This window comes from Apium graveolens, chromosome 2 (genome assembly GCF_009905375.1).
Source record: "Apium graveolens cultivar Ventura chromosome 2, ASM990537v1, whole genome shotgun sequence".
Lineage (NCBI taxonomy): Eukaryota > Viridiplantae > Streptophyta > Magnoliopsida > Apiales > Apiaceae > Apium > Apium graveolens.
Window position 1 is genome coordinate 207,713,578 of NC_133648.1, and position 19,873 is coordinate 207,733,450.

At 35.3% G+C, this 19,873-nt stretch overlaps 1 non-coding gene across 1 annotated transcript; it reads left to right on the forward strand.

The window, feature by feature from the left end:
- The first annotated feature begins 3,129 nt into the window (after window positions 1–3,129).
- On the forward strand, window positions 3,130–3,236 carry LOC141710416 (small nucleolar RNA R71). Its single transcript, XR_012570938.1, has one exon. It is a non-coding gene; the product is annotated as a small nucleolar RNA R71 (small nucleolar RNA).
- Window positions 3,237–19,873: the final 16,637 nt, after the last annotated feature.

A 19,873-nucleotide genomic window follows, 5' to 3' on the forward strand; every position in this document is an offset into this window, starting at 1 on the left:
AGATCAAAATTTTTTGAAACCAAAAACTATAGCCAAGAGCTCCTTCTCAGTAGTGGTGTAGTCTCCATTTAGCGTCTTACTAGCATAGTAGACCACATGAAAGATATTAGTCTTTCGCTGCCCAAGAACTGCTCCCACTGCATAATCACTTGCATCACACATCATCTCAAAGGGTTCTCTTCTTGAGAGTCTCAAATGCTGCCAAGCATTCATCATCAAATTTGAAAGGCACATCTTTCTCGAGCAAGTTGCACAACGGCTTATATATCTTAGAGAAGTCCTTGATGAAACACCGATTAAAACCCGCATGACCAAGAAAGCTATGAATTCCTTTCACATAAATAGGTGGCGGAAGATTTTCAATGATGCCCACCTTGGCTTTATCCACCTCAAGACCTTTACTAGAGACCTTATGCCCAAGAATGATGCCTTGTTGCACCATGAAGTGACATTTTTCCCAATTAAGCACCAGATTGGTCTCAACACACCTTTTGAGCACCAAACGGAGATTATTCAAGCATTCATCATACGAATGGCCAAAGACGGAGAAGTCGTCCATGAACACTTCGACATTATTTCCAATCATATCAGAGAATATGACCATCATGCATCTTTGAAAAGTGGCAGGTGCACCACATAAGTCAAAAGAAACTCTGCGAAAAGCAAACGTGCCAAATGGACAATTGAAAGTAGTCTTCTCTTGATCTTCTAGTGCAATGCAAATCTGATTGTAGCCCGAATAGCCATCCAGAAGACAATAATACTCATGACCAGCCAACCTGTCAAGCATCTGATCAATGAATGGAAGAGGGAAGTGATCCTTCCTCGTGGCTTTATTCAACTTCCTGTAGTCCATACATACCCTCCATCCTGTGACTGTTCGAGTGAGGATGAGCTCGTTCTTCTCATTTTCTACCACAATAATACCTCCTTTCTTAGGTACACATTGCACGGGGCTCACCCAAGAACTGTCAGATATAGGATATATGATTCCTGCATCCAACCATTTTAAAATTTCTTTCTTTAACACTTCTTTCATGATAGGATTAAGCCTTCACTGTTGCTCAACAGTCGGCTTGCTACCTTCCTCTAGCAGAATTTTATGCATGCAGTATGAAGGGCTGATCCCTTTATATCTGCTATAGTCCATCCGATGGACGATTTGAATTCTCTCAGAATCCTCAAGAGCTTGTCCTCATCACTACCTGAAAGGTCAGATGCAATAATAACAGGCAAAGTAGATACATCACATAAAAAAGCATACCTCAAGTGTTCATGCAGTGGTTTAAGCTCCAAAGTAGGTGCTTCCTCAATAGATGGTTTGAGCTTTCCCTCAGCATTCTTGAGATCAATATTACCAAGAGAATCAAATGGCGTGTCTAACTTTCATTTCCAAGGAGAAGCATTCAGATATTGTAACTGCTCATTGCCTTTATCATCTTCACTGTCAAAATCCCCCAATAAGGCTTTTTCTAAGGCATCAGACCTTAGCAATTGATCAAGTTCTGAAATAACTGCAGAATCGACCAAATCCACCTTGAAGCACTCCTCATCTTCCGTAGGAAATTTCATCGCATTGAACACATTGAATGTCACATCTTGATCTTGCACCCTCATAGTGAGTTCACCTTTTTGCACATCTATCAAGGTACGACCTGTAGTCAAGAAAGGTCTTCCCTAGATTATGGGAATCTTCTTATCTTCCTTGAAATCCAGAATGACAAAATCTGCATAAAAGATGAGCTTGTCCACCTTTACTAGCACGTCCTCCATGATGCCTCGTGGGTATGTAATCGAACGATCAGCCAATTATAGAGACATGTAGGTGGTCTTCGGATCAGGAAAATTCAGCTTTTTGAAGATAGACAACGGCATCAGATTAATTCTTGCTCTCAAATCGCAAAGGCACCGGTCAAATGACAACTTGCCAATGGTGCAAGGAATGGTGAAGTTACCTGGTCCTTAAGCTTTGGAGGTAACTTTTGTTGCAGCACGACACTGCACTCTTCCGTCAGAGCAACGGTATCAAGATCATCCAGTTTCACCTTCCTCGAAAGAATACCTTACATGAATTTTGCATAACTAGGCATTTGCTCAAGAGCCTCAGCGAAAGGTATGTTGATGTGAAGTTTCTTGAACACCTCGAGAAACTTACCAAATTGCTTGTCCAGCTTTTGTTTTTGCAATCGCTTAGGAAAAGGTGGTGGAGGATATAGCTATTTCTCCCCTGTATTACCCTCAGGCAGAGTGTGTTCAACAGTAGTCTTCCTTGGTTCCCCCTCTTTCTCCTTTTGTATTCCTTCTTCATCTACAACTTCAACTTCTACATCTTTTTCTTTTTCAGCATCAATAACTTTTCCAGACCTTAATGTGACAGCTTTGACTTGCTCTTTAGCTTCCTTTCTGCCTGGCACTTTAGTATCGCTGGGAAGTGTGCCAGGTTGACGATTGAGCAAGGCATTGGCTATTTGTCCAATTTGATTTTCCAAGGTCTTGATAGAAACGGCCTAACTTTTGCACAACAACTTTAACTCCTCAAAATCAACACTAGAAGGTGGAGCAGCACCTCCTTGTTAAGGATATGTTTGCCTTTGAGCAAATTGCTGAGGTTGCTGGAATCCAGGTGGATTAAACTGTTTATTTACAGCTTGCTGATATGACTACTGAACAACATTCTAATTATTGCTTCAGCTGAAATTGTGATGATTTCTATTATTAGGATGATAAGTAGCGGGCACAGGCTGCTGCGTTTTCTGGAAATTGTTCACATACTGAACAGATTCATTAACAAGAAAACACTGATCCGTAGCATGAGAGCCTGCACAAAGCTCACAGATACTAGATAATTGATTTACGCCATAGTTGGTTAAAGAATCAACCTTCATAGTCAGCGTCATGAGTTGTGCTGTAATAGCTGTAGCTACATCAACTTCCAGAATACCTGCTACTTTCCCAGGCATCATCCTTTGAGTTGGGTTTTGATACTCGTTTGCAGCCATAGTTTCAATGAGATTATAGGCCTCGGTATAGCTTTTGGCGCACAAGGCACCTCCATAAGCTGCATCGAGCATGGGTCGAGATTGGACCCCCAAACCATTGTGGAAACCAGTGATCACCATCCAGTCAGGCATCCCATGATGTGGACACTTTCTCAACATCTCCTTGTAACGCTCCCAAGCTTCGCACATAGATTCTCCCGGTTGCTGCGTAAACTGAGTAAGAGCACTCCTCATAGTTGCAGTTTTTGCCATTGGATAGAACTTCACCAGAAACTTTTGCGCAAGATCTTCCCAAGTAGTGATGGACTCAGCTGATAAAGAATGTAACCAATCCTTAGCTTTGTCCCTCAGAGAGAATGGGAAAAGCCTCAGCTTGATAGCCTCATCAGTGACACCATTATATTTGAAAGTACTACAGATCTCGATAAAATTCCTGATATGCATGTTGGGATCTTCAGTCGTAGCCCCTCCGAAAGAAATAGAATTTTGCACCATCTGAATAGTGCCCAGATTGATTTCAAAAGTATTGGCCTACATAGCCGGATGAATGATGCTGGACTGAATGTCATCAATTTTAGGCGGAGAAAAGTCCATAAGAGCTGTATCAGCTTCAGCTAGATGATCACCCATTGTTTCAGGTTCTTTCTTTTCACTCTCTTTATCCGGATCTTCAAAAACTATCTTTTCTGGAAAGTCAAGAGTTTTATCTATCTCCTCAGCTTTATCCAGATTTCTCTTGCGAGTGCGAGAACATGTTTGCATAAACGCTCGCTAGAGTACCTGAAACACAATCAGAAGCAGTAAGTAACAAGTCTTAATTAATAAATCCTAATGACCACTGATGGCAAGTACATAAACTAAATAAATTAACACCGAGTCCCCGGCAGCGGTGCCAAAAACTTGTTAGGTACAAAGCATGCACTAAATAATTCACGCAAGTATACACGTTCGCAAGTAATATAGAATGATTTCTAGTTCGTTCCCACATAGACTCTGATTAATTATATTTTTAATTAACACTTACTCACCAATGTATGATTATTCTTCAATGCCAAGACAATAACAATTAAGGTTGGTTAACTAATAATTACTACGAGAATTAAACACTTGAATTAACAATATTAAACATACATGAGATCCTAACTTCATTACTACTTCATTCAATAGTTATTGTTATTAACCTTAGCATGTAATGGTGATGATATTAATCGAACAACACGAAACTGATAAACACCAACTTTCGTTGTATGAAAATCATTCTACCAAGCATCCACAATTAAGATAGAAGTTGAATAGGCATCAATTATGTTGAGACCCTATATGTCTACAGAATTTGACAACATAACGATTTAAGCGCAAGTTATTAATGATGATTACACAGGGCAAGTAAAACGGTTAGAGTTACCCACTAATCATGCATACAATACATGAACCTAGGCTAGCATGGCAAGTTCTAAATCTCAAGATTCACTGTCACTTCACAAGAGATTAACAGGCTATCTTACATGTTCGCGATGCATATAAGACAAATAAGCACAACCTATACTATATATCATACAATCACCACATACCAAGATATTAAACAACTAACTAAAGAATTCCATAGTAAATCCGCTAGGATCCCATGATCACGATTAGCCCATAATAGAACTCATCATCACCATGGGTTCAAATGAAAGCATGATAATAACACAACCATATAAGGCTAATAAAAATACTTAATAAATAATGAAGTATGTCACAAGAGTATTATGGTTCAAAGTATAAAGAAAACTAGAATCCACTGTTACAACGAATTAAAAGAATCACAAGATAAATGTATGCTTCCTCTTCTCCGTTGTTGCGTGCTAAAACGGACTTCTCAATCTTCTTGCCCTTGCTCTTCTTGGAGAAAAACATCTTCCCATAAGGTTTATATGATAGCCCAAGAGAACCAGCGCCAACAGAAGCCCAATTGTACTAGAATTAATAAAATCCAGATTCTAAATTTCCGCACACAGGCGGCCGCCTGCTGCCTCTACGCGGCCACTTGCTAGCACGCGGTCGCTTGCTTCTGGCTCGCGGCCGCCTGCTACCCTTCTGGAAAATACTTTATTTTGCTTCTGTTTTTGCTGATTTCTTCGCTCATCACCCTTAGACTGATTCCAAGCACTTTCTTAAGCTTTATTTGATGAAAACAACCTATCTAAGCAAGTTATACCCTGGAATGCAAAAATACTAGAAAACACGTCAAATACATAAAATACTTGAGTTCAAGACACCAATTCAAGCCGTTATGAGACGCTCTAAGTGGTATAAAATGCCACTTATCAGATTCAACGAAGACGAAGAAGATCTTGTTTTTACTTATAAATCTTTGTTTAAGTTATAACTTAGATGCTAGTTTTCTTAATTGTGACCCTTACTCTTGGATTCGTACTTGGTTTATTTTTTTAAGTATAAAGGTTACATCTATTATACCATGCTTTCATCGGAACCCACGTTGATGATGAGTACGATTATGGGCTAATCGTTATCGTGGGGTTCTAACGGACTTATTTATGGATTTCTTTAGTTAATTTGTTTTGATGCCTTAGTGTGTGGTGATTGTATGATAACCTAGTATTGGTTGTGCGTAATTGTCTTATGAGCGTCACGAACTTATAAGATAGTGTGTTAATTCTTAATGAAGCGACAGTGAATTTAAGGATTTAGAACTTGCCATGCTAGCATAGGTTCATGTATTTGTTATGCATGATTCGTAGGTAATTTTAACCATCTTACTTGCCCTGTGCAATCAAGATAGATAACTTGTGCTTGGACCGTTATGTTGTCAAATTTTATAGACATATAGGGTCTCAATATAATTGGTGTCTATTCAGCTTCTATCTCTTTTGTGGATGTTTGGTAGTATGATATTCGTGCAACGAAAGTTGGCGTCTATCAGTTTCGTGTTATCAGATTAGTGTCATCATCATTACATATTAAGGTTAAGAACGAAAAGGCTATTGAATGAAGTATTTAATGAAGTTAGAATCCCATGTTTGTCATATATAATAATTCAATCAATCTTATTCTCTTAGTTATAATTGTTAGTTTAATTCTTAGTTATAAACAACCTCAATTTGTTATCGTCTTAGCATTGAATACTAATTATATATTATTGCTTAAGTGCATAAATTAAGTAATTAACCAAAGTCAGTCTCTGTGGGTACGAATCTGATTTATATCTTATACTACTTGCGAACTCGCATACTTGCGTGTAATTTAGCGCGTATTTAGCGACTAACAAGGACAAACAAGGTTATTCATTTTAATTAAATAAACAACAGTTGTTTATTCCAGTTTAATGATAAGGCTTATAATGTTGCACAATTAGTTAATAATTTATATGTTCTAAGATGACTAAAATCAAACATTATCTCTAGCATTTTCGTTCAAGCCATATTAATGAGAAACGCATTTCTGACTTACAGTCAGATGGATACTTCGATAAGTTTGATTTTGATCATACAAAAGACGTGAACATTGTCTCATTCGGAAAATGACTAAAGCTTATTTTACCTGATCAAGTGAAAGGGCCACCATACGAGTAGGACTTATACATAATGATTTATGTGGTCGAATGCGTATGATGGAAAGGGGTGGCTTATACTACTTCATAACATTTACTGATGATTTTAGTAGATATAGATATGTGGTTCTTATGAAAAACAAATCTGATTATTTTGAAATGTTCAAAGAATATAAGAACGACGTAGAAAAGTATACAGGGGAAGTATAAAAGTTTTACGATCAGATCATGGAGGAGAATACTTAAGCCTCAAATTTAAGAGTTTTTTAAGGGAGTGTGATATTGTATCATAACTTACTCCTTCTGGAACACCTTAATGGAATAGAGATTCTGAGAGGAGAATCATACCTTGTTGGACATAGTGCGATTAATGATGAGTCAAGCGGATCTTTTAGTCATTTTCTGGGATTATGCTCTAGAAACGAGTACGTATACACTTAACCAAGTTCTGAAAAAAGCGGTTCAAAAGACTCCATATGAGATATGGACTGGGAAACGTCATAGCATGTCATTTATGAAAATTTTGGGACATGAAGCATTTGTGAAGCGTTTAGCCTCTAACAAGCTTGTACCAAAGTTAGATAGATGCTATTTTGTGGGATACCCAAGTGAGACTAAAGGGTATAGTTTTTATAATCCATCCGAGAACAAAGTGTTTGTTGCTTGGACTGCTGTATTTCTTGAGGGAGAACTAATTTCTAATAAAATCAATGGGAGGATAATGCATCTCGATGAAGATCAAGATCCACAAGATAATATTGAACCAGAGTTGGAACAAGATCAGGATGTACATTAGAATATTGAATGTAATTATGTTCAGGAAACACAGGTTGTTCGTAGACCTAGTAGGATTCACCATGAGCCTGAGAGATATTATGAATTTCTCTTGACTCAAGATGGTGATGTGATTCTTACGGATAATAATGAGCCTCTCACCTACCAAGATGCTATGAACAGTTCAGACTCTAAAAGATGCCAGGTGGAGACCTTTAAGGCCAGGCTTGTGGCAAAAGAATTCAAACAAAGGCAATGGATTGACTTTGATGAAACCTTTTACCTGTAGCCCTGTTATAATCAGTTCGGATTTTGTTTGCGATTGCTGCTTACTACGACTATGAGATCTGGCAAATAGCCAGATGGTTTTCTTTCCAAGAGAAATGAGAACCTAGTGTGTAAGCTACTGCAAACCATATATGTTTAAAGCAAGCTTCTCGAAAGATGGAACATTCATTTTGATGAGACAATCAAAGAGTTTGATTTTATCAAAAACGAAGATGAACCATGCGTCTACAAAAGGGTTAGTGGGAGCGCGGTAACATTGCTTGTATTGTATTGAATTAGAGTTGACACACATAACAACATAGCAGACCCACTCACAAAGCTACTTTATGAAAGTCACTTTGATCGTTATAAAGACAAGATGGGTATTAGATACCAGAGTGATTGGCTTTAGTACAAGTGGGAGATTGAAAGGAATATGTCCTAAGTCCAATCATGTATGAGGATTTAGGAATAACTTTTATGTAATCTGTTTTGATTTCATTGATATTAATAAAAGACTTGTTTTTTTATTACGGGCTTTATCTATTTAAGTGTTTAAATAAGATATACCATAATTTAGAGTAAAGCTTTTTATAGACTATGATAAGATCATAATAGTGAGACCTAAAAGATGATAACTCTAAACTTAAATAGTTCCTGGTCGTAGGATTACTAACTGGTAATTAATAATCCACAAAGATTGGTACATACTATGCTTGCTTCATTATGAAGGATGTCTGTTCTCATAGACATTTGTGTGGTGACACTATAGCTAGTATGTAGTTGCTTATTTTAGAATAAGTTCACTGAACATGACTCGCCCAGCTGAACAACTGATGGAGTTCACTCACGTGTCAGCAGTTGTTCATATAGTGATACTTGTACAAGTATCCTTAGACTTGAGGTCATCATAGTCATCTTGTGTACACTGAACTATGCTTTGGTTTAGTTCTTAGTCTCCAGGGATAATTATTAGGGCTCTACTGGGTATAGGAATTTGTACACGAAGATAGTGTATGATCAATAATGGATCTACCCCTTCCAGTGAAGGAAGCGAATGTTCAAGGCTGATCCACTTATGCTAGTTCAGGAATCTCTGGCCAGAGTGAATGAAATTAGAAAGGAGTTTCTAATTTGCATAGAACTACGTATAGTTAATAGTAAGCAAGTGATTGAATTAGATAGACATGACACGAGATCCATGCCTTGTATTTAATCGGGACATTGTAGGGTAGAAGGAGTTTATTGTACGGTAACTATTCACTGAATAGGTTCTTGGTATTCTAAGCAGTGAATTCATATTATCCGGATAGTCGCGATATGCTGAGAAGTATCCCTCATGATGTAGAATAAATGTAATTAATTAATTAATCATATTTAATAAATTAGAGAATTTATATAAATAATGATAAAATAGTTTTATTATTATTTATTTCTACTACCGGCTTAATAATGAACCTACAGGGTCACACCATAAAAAGAGAATGATTTAATGATGGAGGAATTAATTAATAATGGCTAATAATTATTTATTTGTGAAATAAATAATTAATTGGCAAATTTAATAATTGATTAAATGAGATTTAATTTATTATAAATTAATTAAGAAAAGTTCTTAATATTATTAATTAAGGATTTAATTTTTTGGAAATTAAATCAAGAGAGAGAATTATTTCTAAAGTGTTTAGAAAAAGGATTAATAATTAAAAGGTGTTTTAATTATTAATGAGAATAATAAATGGGATAATAATAATAATATTTATGGGAAAATTTCAGCTGAAAATTTTGCCTATAAATATACTATTATAAACCCTGTTTTTATTCGAACCCCAAAAACCCAAAAAGTTTGGAAAACCCAATTATCTCCACCTCCTTCCTCCTCCTTAACATCGTTTTCTTGGTGGATACCGGTGGAATGCTTCACACTTGAGGAGCAACTGCTAAGGATCTCTGATCGTTGTCTCCGAATTATTTTAAAGGTTAGATTCGATCCCTATGTTTTTACCACGATTTATATGTTTTTATTTGGATTTTATGTGTGTAAAAGTGTTTTACCATGCCTCCGCTGCGATTAAAATCCAACAATGGTATCAGAGCATAGGTTGTATGCATATAGATCTGTGGTAAAAATTTCAGAATTTTATGTGCTTGTATGAATTAATTATGATTTTTACAAGTTATATCATGGTTTAATTTTGTCTGATGAGAAATCGTTTCTCAGAATAATTTTGAATGTTGATATGGGTTCTACAAGTGTTGTAGATCGTCTGGGTATTTTTTTCATAATTTTATGATGTATAGATTTTTTATTATGAATTTTTGAAGATCTTGTAATTAAATATACATATATATATATTATTATTTGTTAGTATGTATATATATATCTGTACATCTGTTGTCTGTTGTACATCTATTGAATACACGGAAGAGAAGACTCAGAAGCAGGTCTGGCGGCACGGAATTCCATGGGCGGCGGCTGCTTTAAAATAAAAAAAAGGGTGTCGCGTATTCCGGGAATGCGTTACACCCTGTGGCGCATTCACGGAATGCGTTACACCTTTTAATGGCTTAAAAGGGTTGTAACGCATCACCGGAATGCGTTACAGGGCTTGTAACGCGTTCCTGTAATGCATTACAGCCAGACTGTTTACATTAAAATTGATTTTCTGGGAGTTTCGTAACTCCGTTTTAGGCGTGCAATATACCGTTGGATTCGTTTTTCCGAGACAGATCTAATGGAGTGATTAATTTTAGTTTATATAAAAGTTTGGAACTGTTTATATTTCCATGAAGTGTTTTAAAGCTGTTTTTAACTGTTTTAACTGCTTTTAAATGCTTCATGTGATACATAGAGATGTATAATGCTTAGACCAATATGCTAGATGATGTAACATGCCTACCTTGATGTTTATTCATGTTTATATATGTGATATATGCTTAGTTTATCATGCGATGATAGATTTAGGTGAACTTAAATGAACATAAGGCGTTTGTTAGACAACCTAGTATAGTGAAATTATTTCATAACCTTAATAACAATATTATGAATACAATCTTGAGATTCTTGTGTTTGTGAAACACGTAATTGAATATGAATTTTCAATATGAGAGAAAGGATGATTCTTTCAACAACATATTTCTATATGTAAGAAAGGGTTATTAAGTGACGCCTCTTGACAATGCTCCACCCGATCTGGGAATCATCTGATTATTGATTATTGATTTGAAATATTTAATTTAAAAGGAAGAATCTCTTTATAATATGATTATGATTGTAACGTAATATAATCCCTCCAAAATTAAATAATATCAAATAGTAATTGGCCAATGACACAACGGGCTTGTGTCGGTCATAGCCTTCCAACATGATAGAAAGTAGTTCTTATTTTTAAATCATTGTCGTTTCGTGCCACATCCGAGGGCTTTGATTTTGAAATAAGAAATACTTGTCTATTATATAGAGATGTGTACATTGAATAAGAATCTAAAGGTCGTTACGTGCCACAACCGTGGGCCTTTGGGGACTGATTCAATTGTACAGAATGTTGGGTTAGACTTGACTTAGAATATTGAGTTTGTCATGCCACAGCCGTGACTCAATTATTCAAGAGGCTAAAGTTTGATTAGGGAATAATATTATATGTAATTGACAAGAGTTGTCTGCCTATTGAACATTACATGGCGTTTCATGCCACATCCGGGGTTGTGTAATGGAATGTAGGATCCCTATTCCCACTAGCATTATGAATGCTTAATTTTTCACGTAGGGGGTTGAATAAATTAGATAAACTAGTGGGAGCCACTTATGAATAAAGACCCGATTCATATAGTATTTTAAAATGAAATCGAATATTTGCTAAGTGTTGTTATGTGTTTATCATTTACAGATTTACTTTGTACGTTATGCCTTCTGCACTATCACTCAGGAGCATACTGGATGTTCACAAATTGACTGGTCCTAATTATGCTGACTGGCTTCGAAACTTGAGAATTGTTCTCAAGATTGAGAAGCTGGAATACGTGATTGACTCACCTAAGCCTACTGAACCTGCTAGTGATGCACATAATGATGAACATGTTGTGTATCGTAAGTGGATAGATGATGCAAATGTTGCTCAATGCATCATGCTAGCTTCCATAAACATTGAGCTACAGAAGCAACATGAGCATATGGATGCTCACACTATCCTAATGCATCTACAAGAGTTGTATGATGTGGCGGGGAGGACAGCTCGATATGAGATATCGAAGGAGCTGTTCGGTTGTAGGATGTCTGAGGGATCATCTGTGAATGACCATGTACTTAAGATGATCAATTTGATTGAACGTCTTGGACAACTTGGTTTTGCCATGGATGGGGAGCTGAGCCAAGACTTGGTCTTGCAATCGCTTTCGAGTTCGTTCTCGCAGTTTGTTATGAACTTTCACATGAATAAGTTGGATGTCAGCCTGCCTGAACTCCACAACATGTTGAAGATTGCGGAATCGAATTTTCCCCCTAAGAAGAGTTCTGTTCTTCTAATTGGTGAAGGTTCCAATCCTAAGAAAAGGAAGAGGAACTCTTCCAAGAAGAAGAAAGTAGGAGAAGAAAAGGCGGTTCCACCAAAAGCTGAAGACCCCAAGAGCAAAGTTGTTTGCTTTCACTGTAACAAGGTGGGGCACTGGAAGAGGAACTTCAAGGTTTACCTTGCAGAATTGAATAAGAAGAAGGGTAGTGAGACTACCGCTTCTGATTCAGGTATGTTCATGATAGAAGTGAATATGTCATTAAATTAAATTTTTACTTGGGTATTAGATACCGCCTGTGGTTCTCAATTCTGCAATTTGTTGCAGGGACCAAGGAGAAGTAGGACTCTTGAGGAAGAGGAGGTGATTCTACTAATGGGAAATGGAGCAAGAGTTGCTGCTATAGATGTAGAATCATTTTATTTACATATGCCTACGGGCAAAACTATTATTTTAAATAATTGTTATTTTGTTCCCTCGATTGTGAGGAATATTATTCCCATGTTAGACTTGGCTGGATTTTCATTTATTATTGAGAATAATGAATGTTCTATTTTTAGAGATAATATTCTTTATGGACGTGGTGCTTTAAATAATGGTCTGTATATATATGACATAATTTACTTCAGATTGAACAAACTAATAAAAGAAAAGGGATGATGAAAATCTCACTTTATAGTGGCACTGCAGTCTCCATTTAGTAGACATGGAGAGAGGACTGCAAATTTGCTAGGAATGGTACACACAGATGTATGTGGACCAATGTCTAAGCAAGCCATGGGTGGATTTTCATACTTCATTACTTTCATATATGATAGATCTAGATTCGGATATGTGTTTGATGAAACACAAGTCTGAGGCCTTTGAAAAGTTCAAAGAATATAAGTATGAAGTGGAGAAATAAACCAAACATAGTATTATAATTCTTCGATTAGATCAAGGTGGTGAATACTTTAATGGAGTGTTTCTAGATTATCTCAAAGTAAATGGTATAGTCTCCCAGTGGACTCCTCCAGATTGGTATCTGAAAGGAGAAATTGAACTTTGTTAGACATAGTTCAGTCCATGATGAGCTATGCAAATCTTCCAGTATTCCTATGGGGTTATGCATTGGAAACCTCAGCATATTTACTGAATAAGGTGCTTTCCAAAATCTGTTCCTCAAACTTCGTATGAGATATGGAAAGAAAGGAAACCGAGTCTTAAATACGTTAAGATTTGGGGATGTCCAGCTTATGTCAAGAAAGTTGACCCAGATAAGCTGGAATATCGATCCGTAAAATATAGTTTTGTGGGATATCCTAAAGAGACTTTAGGGTATTACTTTTGCACCGATCATTGGGTGTTTGTCTCCAGACATGCTACCTTCTTGGAAAAGGAGTTTATCCTTGAAGGAAACAGTGGGAGCAAAATTGAACTTGATGAAGTTCAAGAAGCACAAACTACTACGGATCAAGTGGAAACACCTGTTCAGACTGAACAACCTTTTATGGAACAGCCCATTCATAGATCAGGGAGAGTGTCTCGCCAACCTGAGAGGTAATTTGGCCTTGTCATTGAGAATGACAATGAGTTGTCGATCATTGATGATGACGACCCTGTGACCTATAATGAGGCTACGAGTAGTGTTGACTCAGAGAAATGACATAGTGCCATGAAATCCGAATGAAATCTATGTATACGGGATACAAAAGAATAATTAGAGTAGATGGCCAGGTGGAGACCTTTAAGGCCAGGCTTGTGGTAAAAGAATTCAAACAAAGGCAATGGATTGACTTTGATGAAACCTTTTACCTGTAGCCCTGTTATAATCAGTTCGGATTTTGCTTGCGATTGCTGCTTACTACGACTATGAGATCTGGCAAATAGCTAGATGGTTTTCTTTCCAAGAGAAATGAAAACCTAGTGTGTAAGCTGCTGCAAACCATATATGGTTAAAGCAAGCTTCTCGAAAGATGGAACATTTATTTTGATGAGACAATCAAAGAGTTTGATTTTATCAAAAACGAAGATGAACCATGCGTCTACAAAAAGGGTTAGTGGGAGCGCGGTAACATTGCTTGTATTGTATTGAATTAGAGTTGACACACATAACAACATAGCAGACCCACTCACAAAGCTACTTTATGAAAGTCACTTTGATCGTCATAAAGACAAGATGGGTATTAGATACCAGAGTGATTGGCTTTAGTACAAGTGGGAGATTGAAAGGAATATGTCCTAAGTCCAATCATGTATGAGGATTTAGGAATAACTTTTATGTAATCTGTTTTGATTTCATTGATATTAATAAAAGACTTGTTTTTTTTTATTACGGGCTTTATCTATTTAAGTGTTTAAATAAGATATACCATAGTTTAGAGTAAAGATTTTTATGGATTATGATGAGATCATAATAGTGAGACCTAAAAGATGATAACTCTAAACTTAAATAGTTCCTGGTCGTAGGATTACTAACTGGTAATTAATAATCCGCAAAGATCGGTACATACTATGCTTGCTTCATTATGAAGGATGTCTGTTCTCATAGACATTTGTGTGGTGACACTATAGCTAGTATATAGGTGCTTATTATAGAATAAGTTCACTGAACATGACTCGCCCAGCTGAACAACTGATGGAGTTCACTCACGTGTCAGCAGTTGTTCATATAGTGATAGTTGTACAAGTATCCTTAGACTTGAGGTCATCATAGTCATCTTGTGTACACTGAACTATGCTTTGGTTTAGTTCTTAGTCTCCAGGGATAATTATTAGGGCTCTACTGGGTATAGGAATTTGTACACGAAGATAGTGTATGATCAATAAAGGATCTACCCCTTCCAGTGAAGGAAGCGAATGTTCAAGGCTGATCCACTTATGCTAGTTCAGGAATCTCTGGCCAGAGTGAATGAAATTAGAAAGGAGTTTCTAATTTGCATAGAACTACGCATAGTAAATGGTAAGCAAGTGATTGAACTAGATAGGCTTGACATGAGATCCATGCCTTGTATTTAATCGGGACATTGTAGGGTAGAAGGAGTTTATTGTACGGTAACTATTCACTGAATAGGTTCTTCGTATTCTAAGCTGGTGAATTCATATTATCCGGATAGTCGCGATATGCTGAGAAGTATCCCTCACGATGTAGAATAAATGTAATTAATTAATTAATCATATTTAATAAATTAGAGAATTTATATAAATAATGATAAAATAGTTTTATTATTATTTATTTCTACTACCGGCTTAATAATGAACCTACAGGGTCACACCATAAAAAGAGAATGATTTAATGGTGGAGGAATTAATTAATAATGGCTAATAATTATTTATTTGTGAAATAAATATTTAATTGGAAAATTTAATAATTGATTAAATGAGATTTAATTGATTATAAATTAATTAAGAAAAGTTCTTAATATTATTAATTAAAGATTTAATTTTTTGGAAATTAAATCCAGAGAGAGAATTATTTCTAAAGTGTTTAGAAAAAGGATTAATAATTAAAAGGTGTTTTAATTATTAATGAGAATAATAAATGGGATAATAATAATAATATTTATGGTAAAATTTCAGCTGAAAATTTTGCCTATAAATATACTATTATAAACCCTGTTTTTATTCGAACCCCAAAAACCCAAAAAGTTTGGAAAACCCAATTCTCTCCACCTCCTTCCTCCTCCTTAACATCGTTTTCTTGGTGGATACCGGTGGAGTGCTTCACACTTGAGGAGCAACTGCTAAGGATCTCTGATCGTTGTCTCCGAATTATTTTAAAGGTTAGATTCGATCCCTATGTTTTTACCATGATTTATATGCTTTTATTTGGATTTTATGTGTGTAAAAGTGTTTTACCATGCCTCCGCTGCGTTTAAAATCCAACATATATGATACAACCTGAGGGTTTTGTCGATCCAAAGTTTGCTAAGATGGTCTGTAAGTTTCTTCTATCTATTTATAGATTAAAGCAAGCCTCAAGAAGATGGAATATTCATTTTGTTGAACAATCAAAGAGTTTGGCTTTATTCAAAATGAAGATGAACCGTGTGTTTACAAGAAGGTTAGTGGGAGCCATGTGACATTCCTATTATTATTTGTAGATGATATATAACAAATATATAATGACATAGCTTCTCTTCAGGATGTTAAGACTTGGTTGAGAAATAGTTTCTCGATGAAAGTATTACACGATGCTACCTATGTATTATGGATCAAGATTTAAAGAGATAGATTGAAGAGATTAATCACCTAGTCGGAGTACATATATTGATAAAGTATTGTATAATTTTTGGATGCAGGAGACAAAGAAAAGATATATTTCGATGTCTCATGGGATAGTGATCTTAACTGATAATTGCCCCTAAATCATTAGATGATAAGGGCCGTTTGAAAAAGTTCCATATGCTTCATCAATTGGATCTATAATATGTACAATGATATGTATTTATCCTGATGTTTATTATACTTTGAGCATGACGAGAAGATACCAGCCTAATCCAGGTGAGGGTCACTAGATAATTTTCAAAAATATTCTTAAGTACTTAAAAAGGACTAAAGATTTATTTTTGGTGTATGGAGAAGATAGGGAACTAGTTGTAAAGGGTTACACTGATGCTAGTTTCTAAACCTAATTTTTTGACAGATAAGGATGATTATGTGTTTATGTCTGTTTTTTGTTTTGTCTAAATATAAGTGATGTTAGCTGGAATAATTCACAGCAAGAACATTGATGATTCTATAATGGAAGTTGAATATATTGATGCTTTCGAAACAACCAAGGAGACTGTTTAGGCATGTCCTTAGGCAAAATCACCTTATTAATGAGATTAATGATCAAGGAGATAAAATGTAAAGTGCACAGTAATGATAATGTTGCAGACCCACTGACTTAGGCTTTTTGCAGAAGAAGCACGATGGTAATACTAGTTCCATTAGTATTAAATACATGGGTTATTGGCTCTAGTGCAAGTGGGAGATTTGTAGTGGTTGTGCCTTAGAGACAACATTATGTTATTTTCATTTAAGACATTTGGATTATTAATATTTATGTTCTATCGATCATTCCTTTTACAATTTATTAATTCTTAATTTACTGCGATATAAATATTAGATTAATAAATGTCCTTGGAATATGATATGCAATTCTATATCTCTAAGTACATGACTTAGAAATGAGATTATGAGAATAGTATCAATATTCCTAAAGGTCCCTAGTCGAGTATTTTTATAGGGGACAATAATAATGCATTAAGACTAGTATATTTGTAAACTGATGATCACATCTCATTGATCATAGGTATGATGATACTAAAGTCATAACATAGACACATATATTAGATACATTGTATTGGATTGACCCTTTGTGAGATACTACATGTTTATAGTGTCATAAATTATTCTCATAGTGATAATGATGTAATAGTCCTTAGACCTGAAGTTATTATATTTCTAAACGAGAATTCATATACTTTGATTCCATTAAAAGTTATCCTTAACCGGGTAATGATAAAAGTGTATTTCGGATATATTATGAATCGTATGAGAAATATGAATGATCTAGATGGGATTGAACCCTCCTATTTTATGAGTGATATTATTGACCTCTTGTGTGAGCTAGACTATAAAATGCGTGGCCACGCTCAAATATTGATTTGATATGGTAGTCTACTCATTGACCAAGGAAACTTGGATTAAACTATTATGAGAATGACACATTACATGCCTCTAGTTTAATCTATAATATTTGGTTAAAGAGATTATATTAAATTGTACATTATCAGAAAAGGTTTAATTGAATCACCGATTTAATTATTATTACTTGCGTAAAAATGATGTATTACTAGATTCCGCTCATTATTTATAATTTTAATATGAGATATTTACCCCTATCAACTGCTATAAGATAGCTATTGATGGAACAATCTGAGCTATGAATGGCTACCTTAGCCTATGATGGACTAACACTTATCAATGGCTGATCGATAGCCATTGATGGGGAGAATGAGAGACTAGTTGAAGATGTCAATATAGTTAAAATATGTGAATATTGATCGAACTTTTAAGAGTACAGTATAAAAATTGGAGACGGAAATAATAGACTAATGCTCCAACAAATCACCTGAAAGATGATGAATATCATTTTTAGAGTGTAACTTCTCCATGAACTCAAGATATGAAGAATCATTTTAGGAAAGTTGATATTAACCAACATTCAAGAGAGGAGTAGATGAGCTGTTTGTGCATTTGTGTGGCTGTTTTTCAAGATTCATTTGTACAAGTTGGGACTGTGACTCTACACTAATAAGAGTCACATCAATTTAAATTTGAGAAAGGCATAGATTCAATAGATGAGATGCCACTTGTTCTAAAATGAACAGTTGAACTCAAGCGATGAGTGATTTAGAATCATAACATTCTTATGGTTACGTGGAGTTGTTCTTCACTTTCATGAAGCTCCAGTAAACTAGAGGGGATTTGAATGTTTCTTCCACTAAGATAGCATTCTCAAACTCTGGTTCGCTTTGGTAGAGACCATCACATTTATAGATTTCCTATCTTTGATGAATCAAGATAGTTTAGCTTATTATCTCAACATTTTAAGGAAATAAATCTTAGACAATAGTCATGAATGATGTTGTTCAGTCAAGCTGAACCTTTATTTGAAATGGAGTGGATTTGTATGATTTCCCCTCAGAACTATCATTCTCTAACCATGTAGCCATTGTAGGTCTACTTGCACTTAAGATGTGCTAGAGTCCAAGGTCTTCACTAAATAGTGATGAAACCTTTAGTTTTAAATTGGCATCATCAAGGTCTTCTTCAACATGTAGCCTCTAACCAAAACTGAATGAGGGTTCTGAGTTGTAAATCACAGTGCAAGCATTGTGTTTCATGAAAGTTTGGCTTAGCAATGAAAGAGATTTATTGCTAATTTTAATGCAAGCAACTCAGCAAGTTGAGATTCTTGATTACAAAGAAATTTAGACATTCAAAGGAGAATTTAATCAGAAATGAGTTTTGGCAACTTTTTCTGAAATACAGAAAATGTTTCAAGTGATTCCCTCTCATTTTTGCATGTAAGAACTTCACAGTTAACTCCATTGGTTTGTGAAGTGATTCCATAAGGAAAGTACAAATATTCAATTGAGTTACTTGTGTCTTTTAGGGAGACAAAAATTGTTTGCACTCAAGAATCAAAGACCAATTTTTATGGCATGAGAGGCTTACTATTTCACTCAACTCACAGGTTCCATTTTCTGGTTGATGCTTCTTTGTAATCTGATCACTTATGGTTCAAAAAGAAATCAGAAGGTGATTGATAACTTGTGGGAAGCCTTAATGTTACTTTTTTAAGGTCAAGTTATCTACTTCTGATAAACATAAGTGAAAATAGACTTGTATAGTTTCTTCTGAAACTGGACTGATACGACGGTGTCTTGATTGTCAAGTCTATTTTGGCTGATATATTGTCTGTAATTGACCTCAAAATCTAGAATCATCAATTGCATCAGAATTTAAGCAATTAATTTACCACATCAAAGATTAAAATAGATTGATACTAAAAACAAGGCACAATTGACTAAGTTGGTCATTATTTCTAAGATAATTCAATTTGATTATATTTAAATATTGATGAACACTGAAGAGCATGTTGAATCAAACATAGTATTTCATACCAAACTAGGTATATAGCGAGATAAACAAGTTAATATACTGGTTGACTTATGAAGATAGATAAATTTAATCATGATTATGATCAAGTTTATGCAAATACCTTCGATATTTATGAATA